The sequence below is a fragment of the Aythya fuligula genome, chromosome 1 (assembly GCF_009819795.1).
Source record: "Aythya fuligula isolate bAytFul2 chromosome 1, bAytFul2.pri, whole genome shotgun sequence".
NCBI lineage: Eukaryota > Metazoa > Chordata > Aves > Anseriformes > Anatidae > Aythya > Aythya fuligula.
The window spans coordinates 8629459-8641898 of record NC_045559.1 but is presented as its reverse complement, the minus strand read 5'-3'; the positions used below and the strand labels follow the sequence as shown (position 1 = coordinate 8641898).

Genomic DNA, 12440 nt, shown 5'->3' with positions numbered 1-12440 from the left:
GGTAGAAATGACAGCAGATACACAAGGAAAAAAAAAAAAAAAAAAAACAGCACAGGACATCTTCAACTTGAGCACGTGCAAAGAGCTCTGAGTGATTGCTGCTGCCTCCACAGTATCTCTGGGTTTCCTTTCTGAGTGGTGGCATATATGCATGTTAAGCCTGGAATGCTTTCCATAATGTAATATATCTGAAGCTCAGAATACAAGTGTTCAGTGGGATCTAAGAAAACTACTTCGAAAAAAGCTACAGATCTTCTAGAAGAAAACATGGGAGGCAATGACTGAGGCAATGACCCATATGAACATAACACCCTCAGGGCCCCAGTAGATCTATGGAACAGTCTTTGTTTCCACAGATGTCAGTCATGGATTTCTCCATCCTCTGGCAGCATCTTTTCAACTTTTAACCACTTGTGCTCACACCTCTTCTCCCATGTGGCTCAAAGATGAATGAAGAGAGACAGTACAATTTAAAATGGGTCATTCCTTCCAAGCATCAAAATACTATTTTGTTGAGAAAAGAATGAAAACAGACAGTAGTAATATTACACTGCCTACTGCAAGGCCTTGTGAGATTTCCCCCAAGGACATCACAATTGACCACGGTATTCTCTGCTGACGCTTGTACCACAGATAACAATGCTACTTGTAGATGAAGTCACTTGGTCCCAGTTATTCTGGCCGCACATGCCATTTCACTTATAAAGATGACTGCAACACTTTATAGACATTCTAACAGTTTACCTTGAAGGTGTCATATACCACTTTCCTTTGTGTCATGTGAATTCCTGGATGGAAAACAAAACATAATGAATTCAAACACTTTCCAAAATGTTCTTCTCACATCACTTAAGTGGCATTTACATTGCGTGCAGCGAACGGAAGGAAGGGAGGAAGGAAAAGACAGAATGGATGGAAAGGTGTTTTGTTTTGTTTTTTAACATCACTCATTAAGGCAGATTTTAGTCCCATTAAAACACGTTGATAACCTAGGACAAAAATAAAAATACAGCCTGTCTGTACTAAGAAAATTGCTATCCATATTTCAGCACTGACCAACAACAGAACAGCTGTGCCTGTGATATCAGTGGCATAAATGCTATCACAAACAAAGGCATTTTTACTATTGTCACAAAAAACCTGACACAAGACCTGAAATCCGAAATCTGTTAACACCACACAGGCAATATTGCTACTGAGCAGAGTATTCTCAGGGTGTGAAGTTTTTTCATCATGTCAGAGCCATTTCTGGGAATTAACTGTGTATCCTGCTGGGAGTTTTATATTAAAGCACTAGCGCATGTTAAGCTGGAGCAGGAAGGAAATGAAATTTCAGAGGGGAGAAGAGTTTGGAGGTTGGAGCAGGATGTCCTGTGCCTCAAAACCACCTGGAGACCTGTTGCAGCAAAGAGGTGAGGATGGGTAATTCCAGCTGGGAGGAATGAAGCTGTACCACAAGACAGGTTGGCATCCAGCACAGGCCCAGAGCAATAGAAAATCCAGGGATAAAACAAGCAAAATCTCACCTAGGATGGTAAACTGAATATGACAATTTCATTCTGTTATTTTTTATTTGTATTTTTTTAGCTTTCAAAACAGATGTTTGGGATTAAGAGAGACAAGCTCCCTACCCTGTTCACTGCACATAACTCCTGCTTTTCTCTTAGGCTGTGAAAAACTGCAGAAACTGGCATTTGAGCTTTCAGCAGTGTTTTGTGCCTAAGTATTTATTTTTCATCCTTACATGTCAATGTACAACAGCAACAAATAAAGAAAAGTTGTCATTACCAAAAGTAACAAAAAAAGAAAAGTTGTCATTACCAAGAACCAAAGTGCAATAATTCATCCATACAGTAAATATCCAGCATTGATTTTAAACATGGTTGAGGAAAAAAATCACTGTGGTAATAGTTTCATATCGGTGTTTGTGCTGCCTTTCAGGAAAGGAATGAATTGTAACAAAGGCACAGGAGGTTGATCACAAGATAATAATATCCAATCTGTAGTTAGAAGTACATATATATATATTATTATTTTTTGGAGGGGGTAAGCAGACATAGAAATATTCAGAGGGATACCATAAAAATACCAGTCTATTGTTTCCCCACTCACATATATTTTAGTTTTTTAGTTTAATTAGCCTTCACCCTCAGCAGTCTATAATGATTTGATCTGATGATATAAATTCTTCCCATGTAAAAACTCCCTTAACTTCACTGAACAGTGTATGCATTATCTGCATGTCATATTGGGAAAGATAATTATTTACCATAGACAAATTTTTACTTTTTTTTTTTTTCAAGCTGAGGCAGCTTAGTGAGATATAATATATGTCTGCTTTTTGTAGATGTCACTAGAGGACTATAACCACAGAGTAGTAATTCCAGAACAAATCTTTATACTGCAAACAGTATTACCCAGGAAACTCATCTTTAAAAGATGGACAGCACAATACAGCAGAAGTAAATGCACCTTTTCCTCTAGAAAGAGGACCTAAAAGATCCTTAAACATGGACAATGTTAGTAATTCTCTTAGAAGCATCAATTCTGTCATTTATTCCTCAGTTACGTGAGACTGACATTTAAAATATTACTTCTGGTTAGCTTTTTCTCCAAGCTTTCAAATTTGGAGTTCAACATAAAAGAACATATTGAGTCTTTAAAAGAACACCTTGGATTTCATCAGGTCTTAGAAAACCTCTGTTCTAACAAAGGTTTGATGTCATATATGACATCAGTTCAAGAGACCACGATTCAGGCAGTAGTTATGTAAAGCACCCTTGCTTATTAAAATTATTTTAGCTGAACGATTGAATTCATAACAGGGATTTGTCACCTTAACTGACTCTTATTAGAAGCCAATATATAAACTACCTACCAAGGCTTTGTATGCATCCAAACTTTCTTAGCAGCATATCCCCCATGGCACCAGATTATTGGGTGTACATACAACAAGGTCATGATTATCTCTAGCTGTTCAGTGTTTGTGGTGTTTGAAAAGAGGCATTGTTCTGCCCACCTTACTTGCAAGCCCAGGCTGGGCCCCAATGGTACCAAGTTCTCCCACAGACTGACACCAGAACAATACCTATCTCTCCCATTACACTTTATCCACCTGCCCTGAGGTAAGCACCCTCCTTCAGGGACAGGTGGTATTGTGCTAGTGGGACTCAACAGTTTAGTTCAGTATCAATCAGGAAATATCACCACCTATTTCCAAAATATTAATTGGAGCAGGTCCAGAAATATAAGTCCCTGAAAGATGGTGCTCTAACCACCATGTCAAGCCATTGACCCTTTCTGTTAAGCCATTGATACCCACAACAGCTGAGAAAGCCACACTCCCAAGCACAAGAAACAGCATTGCTCAGGCACGCGCTGGAAAATCTGCACTTCTGTGCCACCTCAGACAAAAGAAAGCTCCTCAAGCACTGAAATATATACTAGAGCCCTTTATTTATTTATTTTTATTATTCATTTATTTTATTTTTGACACAAGAAAACATCTGACCCTACATAGACAGCTATCTGCTGGTAGAGCTCATAACTAAGGATCCCTAATGAACCTAGGCATTTAAATCTGTGGCTCAGGACTTAAATGCTCTTCCTAACTTCCTGAAAGACGGCTTCTGCAGTCATCCCTCAAGACTTCTGACTTTTGGGGATCCTGCCATAATCAGCCGGTCAGTGCACAAGAAGTGATAACTCTTCCTCAGTACTTGAGTCTCTGGTTTCTCTTTATAATTTTACTCCCCAAAATGCTTTCAGTATATACAGTTTATTTAAATCTCTGATGTTCCTTTTCAGCTTTTAGAGCTAGAGCTACTCAGTCCTTCTGAAGAGATAAGAGCCTTTACCTATTACAAACCACTAACCACTCCATTAATTTCAATTATGTATCTCTAATTTACACCAACTGAGGATGCAGCTTGCTATAACTTTTTTTTTTTTTTTTTTTTTTTTCCAACACAATGATTGTCCTCTGCTACCATCATTCCCAAGGACACTCTCCACTTTTCCAGGCTGCAGCAGAAGTTTGACTCTCAGCTCCAGACTATATCCCAACAATGGGACTTGTAAAGTACTTTTTGTTGTTGTTGTTGTTAAATTAAAGCCCACCTCTTTTTGGATAGTTTTCCTATAATTAATATGACCATTACAAAACCCCTCACTCAAGACTATTTTTGCAGGATCCCATTCAGGAATCGTCTTTTATTTAATTATAACTCTGAAATGAACACATGCAGATTTAAAGAACCATTGACCAAAAACAAAACAAAAAACCAACAACTTGTTACCTAAAAATAGTGTTACTTTTCAGTTTTAGGGGAGGGAAATAGGTAATAGATATATCTGCTTTTATTAGCTCAGCTTTATCCTTGGATTTATGTTCTTTGAATAGTCTTTTTCCTACAGATAAATGACTTACAGTATTTTTGCTTTTAGCAAATGACATGACACCGTCTATACTATTAATGTGCTCAGATATGTGAAAACCAGATAAAAAGCAGTGTGTCTGCTCCACAGATAAATAAAAGAAAAAAAAAAAAAAAGAAAAAAATATATATTTTCTATTTCCTCTTAGATTTGTGTTTCTGCATAGTATTTCTAGTAGATTTTTTTTTTCTTTTGAAGACAAGTTCTGCTCCAGTTGAAACACAAAGGCTTAGAGTCTCCAACTCAAAATATTACATGGTTCAATGGATCCAAGAATTCCAGATTTGTTCATGTGGAGACTTTGTGCTTCTAGAAAATCCTCTGACTTTGCCATAATATACCTCCCCAAAATAAAGTGGATTCTTTGAAGCTGCGTTGTTCAGAAATTAATCTGTTAAACCAAGGAGGTCACTGGAATCAAAAGTCGGGTTAATTCAATGTAATTAATTTACTGAGGCATTAGGCCAAATTTGCTATTTATCTTTCACAATAGGGGATCTCATAATGCCATTATAAATTCAACTTTGCCCTGATGCTTATTCTATTCAACAACAGAAAAACAGGCTGAGACCTCTGTTTATTCTACCAAATAAAACAGTTTTTGTTACTTGTTTTCTTGAGGAACCCCCGTCTCAGTCTTTTGTGCTTGCTGACTCTTCCCCTACATTTTGGTTGTAAGTGGTTTTGTTTGTTTGTTTAATTAGATACATCACCAGTGCTCAACACAAGAGGACCTCCATTACATTACTAACAGGGATCTTCACTATGGACTGGGACCAATGTTACTGCACTACTAATAAATTATTATGACCTTCTCTGAATGAGAAAAGGTACACTGCTTTACAAATAATGACTATGCACCTGAGAGGGTGGTTGCACACTGGAACAGGCAACTGGAACAGCAGAACACACTGGAACAGTGAAGTAGTGACTTCACCAAGCCTGTCTGAATTTAAAAAGCGATTGGATGTGCACTTAGTCACATGGTCTAAACTTTTGTGTAAACTTTTGGCACCTGTGTGGTGCCAGGAGATGGACATGATGATCCTTATGGGTCACTTCCAGCTTGGGATATTCTATGATTCTATGATGAAACAGAAGTAATAAATCAATACTTTATATGCCTACTTTATCTGCACTTCCTACCATGTTGAAACTCAACTGCCCACCTAAGTAAAACTACCACAGTCCTTTTTAGTGTGAAAAAACAAAGTTTTAAGAAATTTGGAAAACAGATGCAAATAATTTGTCCCCAACTGTGTCTTCTCTCCTTAAACAACAACAGATCTTCAGAGGTGCACAATCACACTGTAAGTCGAATATAATCTTTGAAGATTTATTTATGTCCTTAATAAAGGTTCTCAGACACCTGCCTTAAAAAAAAAAAAAAAAAAAAAAAAAAAAAAAAAAAAGTGGTATTTTATATGCAGGTGGAACGTGTCTTTCAGAAGTCAGAGATCGGACATAAGAATGTTACACCTTGCAATGGCACAGACTGTAAAGAAAGTCAGACAAATAGGGACACAACCTTATAGCTGGAGTTTTGTTTTTTGTTTTGTTTTGTTTTGTTTTGTTTTTTTCTGTAAATCTTATTTGTCATTGCCTCTTCATTTTATTTACTCTCTTAACTGTAGCTGTTCAGCTCTTTTGATTCCAAAGGATGTTACAAACACAATTTTCCTTTATTATACTCTTCTAAAGCCTTTTAGTATAAGTCTTCATAAAACCTCACATATGTGCATTATAAAATTACAGGGAATAAGTTCCATATGAAAAATTCATCATATTCCTTCTTACTGTTATTTAGCAGAGATTCTGACATAAAGCATGAGAGCAACAGACATTGTTTTAATTCTTCATTGTAGAAGGAAAAAAAAAAAAAGTTTTTTTTGGTTTGGGTTGAGAAAGAATTTTTTACATTCTCCCTCTTTGCAGTCTTTCCCTTGCAAAACCAAAAAAGGATTTTAAACGGACAAAAAGTAACCACAATTATATGGAGTGTGTCATTGATAAATTCCAGGGGAATATAACAAGCTAGGTAGGCACATACCATTAGATCTAGCTGTTCAAAATGTTAAAATTCTAGCCAAGATTATGCTGGAATATTTGGCCACATCAGCCCTCAGGACTGCACTTAACTTTTAAAAGACTTGATCTCACTCTAGATTTAGACTTTAGGAAAGTACTTCTTTCAAGAGAGCATTTACACAGCAGTCTGTCTTTAAACACATGCTTAAATCCCTTGAAGTCACTAAATACAGATTAACTGTGAACAGGCGCAAGTCTTTCATTTCATGACAGCCTTAGTTTTGTATAATTTTCAGTTAATCCTAGGCTTTCTGTTTCCAGTGCATGTAGTCTTTAGTTATGGTGACGCAAGATGAGATCAGACTCAGGGCTGCAGTGTCTTCAGGAGTTTTGGAAGGAGACGTTCCAGGAAAATGGGTATCTTCCCTCCTCCTAATCCTCCTCTCAGAAAGAAAATAAATAACAAAACAACAACAAGGAAAAGAGCATATCATCGGAGTGTGCTCAGTTGTTACAGGAATTTTTAGTCTCTTTTCTCTTGCATAACATCTGCTTCCTGCAAGGCTCCTGATTCACTGACCAACTAGATTGGAAACAGTTTAATTCTGGATATTTGTTTAGCTTTTAAACTGACCACATCAAAAGACAAAGCTCACACGACTCTTCTTTGTGTTTACAGTAACATGGGAAGAAAAAAAAAAAATGTTCAAAAGGGATATGTGTTACTGAATGCTGAGTAATATACAGTGTGGCATTCAAGCAGTGCAGAATGTCCTCACAAGTTACAGGTCCCCACATATGCAGTAGATCCACAGCACAAATTTATCCTTAGCCATATATACCCCAAACCGTTTAGGAATCTCCCTGCAAATTAAGGTTGCAGATAAATGTCTGTAATGCAGTGTGCTTGGTTTGTGCAGTGAAGCTGACTATTCAGGAAACTGTTAGGTACCAGAAGAGCTCTGAACCTTAATCACATTTTCCAGTTATGCTGTAGGGAAGTGCAATGATTTGGTTAAGGTCAATATAATGTTCTAGGCTTTAATACCACACCCATCACACTGATAGTCAAATTGAGTCTATGATTCAACCCAGATGGGAATCCAGGTTCTTCTTGGCTTACCGTTATCTGTTCTGCTCATTAGGCTATATGACTTCCATAAATTATTTTGGAGTTCCCGTTAAAAGAAAATAAATCCACATGATGCTAAATGCTGCCTCCCAGCTGTAACACAAACTGGAATTTTGGACAACAGTACTGCTCTCTGACTCATCCTGGATCCCCTCCATGTGACGTTGAATCCATCTAAACTGGGGAGAGTAGAAGAGAAGGGCTTTTTTTTTTTTTTCTTTCTCCTTTTTTTTTTTTTTATCACCCACTGTCAGATAACACATGGATATTCACTCAGCATGCCTCTAAGATGTGAAAAATAACATATAAACAGATATGCTATATAAACATATAACAAATAACAATACCAGAGAGGTGTCTTTCTGAGTACAGAGGGATAGAGAGGGGAAAATAAAAAGGCTAAAAATTTACATAGAGATGATTTAAGCACTGACTCATTGCCATTGTTTAGTTTATAAAATACATGAAATCCAGACAGAATATTAGGGTGGGGGGGAAATTGTGTTAAGCACGACAGAAACACAGTAGTATAAAAAAGATGAAAATAGCACATCCATGGAGCAAAAACTTGTTTCACTCATAGTTTAAATACAGTCACCACACTGCATGTCTCTCAGACATGGCTTTGCTCTGAACTTCTCTGTTGCTTGTTTGCAGTTGGAAAAAGTCCAGAAAACAAGGAAAACAAACATATCACGCGTTTACCACATCTATTTGATTTAATGACACTCAGCATGCCCCTTAAGCATTTTCCCCATGTTAAAAAGACAATGGGCCAAATATAGCTCTGGCTGTCCCGCAGCCTGCCTTGCCAGGAGAGAGCGGTGGGAAATCCTGCATAACCAGCACCAAAGGATTCCCTCATGTAGGAAACCTCAAAGACTACAGAGGTGGCTGAGTGGCCAATTCCAGCACTAGGGGTTTTAGCCAAAGAAATGTTGGTATGTGCTGGGAATTCAGCTGATTACTGGCTAATGAATCAGCCTCTCCAGAGCCTCAGGTAAATGGGATGTCTACATTGCAGCGGTGCATTGTGAAGAGACACCTGAGATCACAATTTCTCTATTTTTAACAACAAAAAAATAAAACCAGAGTAAACACCAAGCAAAGATTAAAAAAAGAATCCAGTAATACGTCATTATTTTTACCACCCTAAGCCAACAGCATGCTCGCAGAGCAACTCACAGTGATTATTACCTTCTGCAAATTAAACCATAAAAATCCTGATTTTGTGGGACAGTTACACCTCCACTTGTTCTGTGATAGAACAGGGAAAGAGAGGCTGATCATACCTTTCCTGATAGGACCAAAGTAAGGGCAGGATTTCTGGGGAGTGTTTCATTTTTTGGCTTGGCTTTTCATAATGCATTGGTGCTTACAGTGCTGACTTGCCTGATTATCATTATTGAATCTCTAAGTAGTAACAATGTAGTATCCTCAAACACTTTAAAAGCCACTTTCACAGTGCACAACATGAATTTCCATTTTATATTCTAGCTTAATTAAAATAGGCTGTCAGCACAACAGCTGCAGAGAAGCAGGTGGAGGTTGGTGCTTGAGAAGAGGCTCTAAAGCAGGTATTGCCTTTCAAGGGACTTTGACTGCAGCTACCCGCCCAGCCATCTTTCTGAGATTTATTCACTTTACTTAGAACTACTGAAGGTACTTCTGTCTTCCTGGGATGACTGTCCTGTGAGCAGTCATTCTTATCTTTTGAGACATGGCAAAGGGTTCTAGTGAAGCTTCTATTTCCATTTCTGGTTAAAGCATGCCATGGGCAGAGCCTTCATATACTCTGCGGGAGACTTGGGCTCCAAGCTCTCTGCCTGGTTTGGAGGCACATATCTGTACTTCAGCACTGCGCCTACCACTCTGTTCAGCCAGCCCTGAGAACCCCTGTTGGACTGATCCAGTGGCAAGAAGATGGAAAGTAAATTTAGTTCCTGGATCTCAGGCTAGTCTGGATGTCCAAGCCAAAATAAAGTTCAAATAAAAGTGAAGCCAAGCTGCTCTGCCTGATCAAGGCTGAGCAGGACTTGTTTTGGAAACTTTAAGAAAGAAGAGGTATGACATCTGCAGAATTTGGGTACCTCTGTCTGGCAATAAGACTATAATTATGGTTTAAAATACCCAAATTCCTCTTCAGAAAGACAGTTCAGAAAGATAGATGGGAATGACCTTGGCCCCTACACACCTTGCAGGAAACTATGACCACTGCTTTTCTGAATCAGGCCTGTAGTAAGCTAAATGAGATAAATAAAGGCAGATGAAAGTCACATCAGCTATACTAATGAGAGCTTGAAAAACTCCATTAAAATGTTTCACATTGTAGTAAATCACATACTAATGGTTAGCAGCAAAATCAAATCACTCTAGCTATTACACAGATCAGCAAGTCAAGTAGTAAAAAAGAGAAAGTGGCATGCTAAAATCCTTGCAAAAGTTGTACTCTGCATCTTCATGACCTCTGTAAGTGCCACAGATGCAGGGCTGAGCTGCTGCTTTCTCTGCAAAGTGCTCTCTGCTGATTGTCAGATTGCCCTATTGATCTCTATTGTTCTCAGACAAGTTTTGCCCTTTCAAACCAAAGGTGTTTTGTTTGTTTGTTTGTTTGCACTAAAGGAAACATAGGTGTCTGTTTTACGATTCTTCAGTACAGTCACCAATTACCTAAAGCACTTGGGAATGTTTCCTTTCTGGTAGCAACAACTTTCGTTTTGTAATATTCGCTGCAAAACAAGAAGCTTTACCCCCCTCTGTGTTATTGCACAAAGCGAAAGAGGAGTTGTCTGTACCAAAGAGGAATAATCTCATTCCACCGAGCACCCCAGGCCAGCCAGGTGCTCTGCTGCTTCAAGTGATGAATACATCCAGCAGAGTCGCGCTCATGGCGGAGCTGGAGGACTCCACGGGGAAGAAGAGATTTTGCCGCCCTTCCAGCAAGCAACAGTTTGGCTGATGAACATGAGCCATCTATCCCCACCCTGCCCTTTGCATCGTCCCCAGAAACCTACACGAAGCAGAAGGGTGCCGGTGCTGCGGGACCCAACCCTCTCCCTCCCTCCGCACCGCACCCAGACCCGCAGCCTTCAACCCACCCTCCCCAAAACTGCAACCTCCTCGCCCCGACGCCAAAACTCCATTTCTGCTTGCTCTCCCGGGGCAGAGCCGGGGGATGCCCCGCATCCCTGCTGCGCCTCCCAGCTGCTGGATGACAGCCGGGCAGGTGGCCCCCAGTGGAGGGGAACGAGCACGGATCTGTGTGTGTGGGGAGAGGGACCCCATGCACTTTCCCTCCCCCCCCCCCCCCCCACCCCTTTCCTCGGAGGCAAAGCGCGGCGCAAAGTGGCGGGGGTCCCGCGGGGGCCGCCTGGTACCTGCCGGGGAGCCGGAGCGGCTGCGAGGTGCGGGGTGAGCCCGGTGCGGGGCCGGGGCCAGTGGCTGGGTTTTGGGAGGCGTTGCGAGAAAGTCGAGCTCCTCCCCGGCGGCGCCGGCGGCGACGGAGGGTCTCGCTCCTTCTGCGCCGAGTGTCAGACTTTCCCCTGGATTCCCTTCCTCCATCCCCGCCACCCCTTTCCACTCCCTCGCACGCACATGCACACCCCTCCAGCAAATGGGCTGCTTGGCGTGCGTGTGTGTGTGTGTGGCTGTGTGTGCGTGTGGGTGTGTGTCAGCCAACCCAGCCTCACACCCACTGCTGCTGCTCCCGGAGCCGGGCACAGCCCCGGTCACCGGGAGGTATTCGGGGAGGCATTTTGCTCCGTGAAAAGCAGCTCAGCGCACCCACGGACACTGCGCTGAGATCGGGCACACGAGGCCCCTGCACTCGTGGCACTTTCCCCTGGACCACAGACCTTGCCTGCTCTTGCAGGATCCCCTATGTGTTTGCAACAGGAGCATCTCTCCCTAATATTACACGCGCCCTGCACAGGTGCTGGTCCAGATCATAAAGACTAAAGCAGCCTCAGGTCCTCACCTTATTTGCATGGCACGTTGCTGCCAGGGAAAGTCACTCGGTGGTAGACTGGGCGTTAAAAAAAAAAAAAAAAAAAAAAAAAAAAAAAAAAAGGCAAGCTTGCCACACTCTCTGATAAGGAGAAAAGGAGAAAAGAGCTGGGCAGTGGCCCAGTGCTAGGGTTTGGTGCACGTTTATGGGAAGCCCATGTGCAAAGCTGCCAGGGATACATTTGCTTTCGCATTTATTTTTGTTTGCCCATGGAATGTGCTACATCAGTGGTTCTCCAGCTTTCGCATGCTGCACACCACTTCCTAAGAGAGAAATTCTCTCCTGGACTAACCCACTCCCACACCAAACCCTTCTCCCCAACACATTTCCTTCTGTGGCTGCCCAAGGAAGAGCCTTTCTGCCCACAGGCTGAGAGCCGTTCAACACATGGCACAGATAGTATCAGACCCTTCCAGACATGACACACTGCGGCTCTGTCAAAAACTGCATTTCCTTTAGTGAAGAGCTCAGATTAAAAGTCTTCAGCTGGTGACTCAGTTGCAGAACAGACCCCAACTGTTGCTCCCATGAAATAACTGCAGAATCAAAGAAGTCCAGAGGAATATATTGGAGTTTCCATCGCATTACCCATGGCATCAGGACTTCATCCTCACCTACTATTCATGTCAGATGGGTGGTCTCGGTGTAGTGTAGAATCTAAATATCTTTTTTAAAAAATCATCAAAAGCTGGTTTTACATGTTTTTATCCTTTTTTTTTTTTTTTTTTTTTTTAAACAGTTTGTTACTACAGTACCAACCTGTTGTTTTTGTAAGTTCTGTACACAGAGATACACAGACTCTGCTTGTCTACATGTGTCTCATATGCCCACAAAATA

At 40.9% G+C, this 12440-nt stretch overlaps 1 protein-coding gene across 2 annotated transcripts in view; it reads right to left on the bottom strand.

Annotated features, from left to right (window-relative positions):
• Nucleotides 1-11157, bottom strand: part of SEMA3D (semaphorin 3D) — a 144238-nt gene extending 133081 nt beyond the window's left edge. For both annotated transcript variants that reach the window (XM_032207405.1, XM_032207406.1), the window contains exon 1: nt 10975-11157. The gene's annotated coding sequence lies outside the window, so the exon portion shown is untranslated. The remainder of the gene's footprint in view (nt 1-10974) is intronic.
• Nucleotides 11158-12440: the final 1283 nt, after the last annotated feature.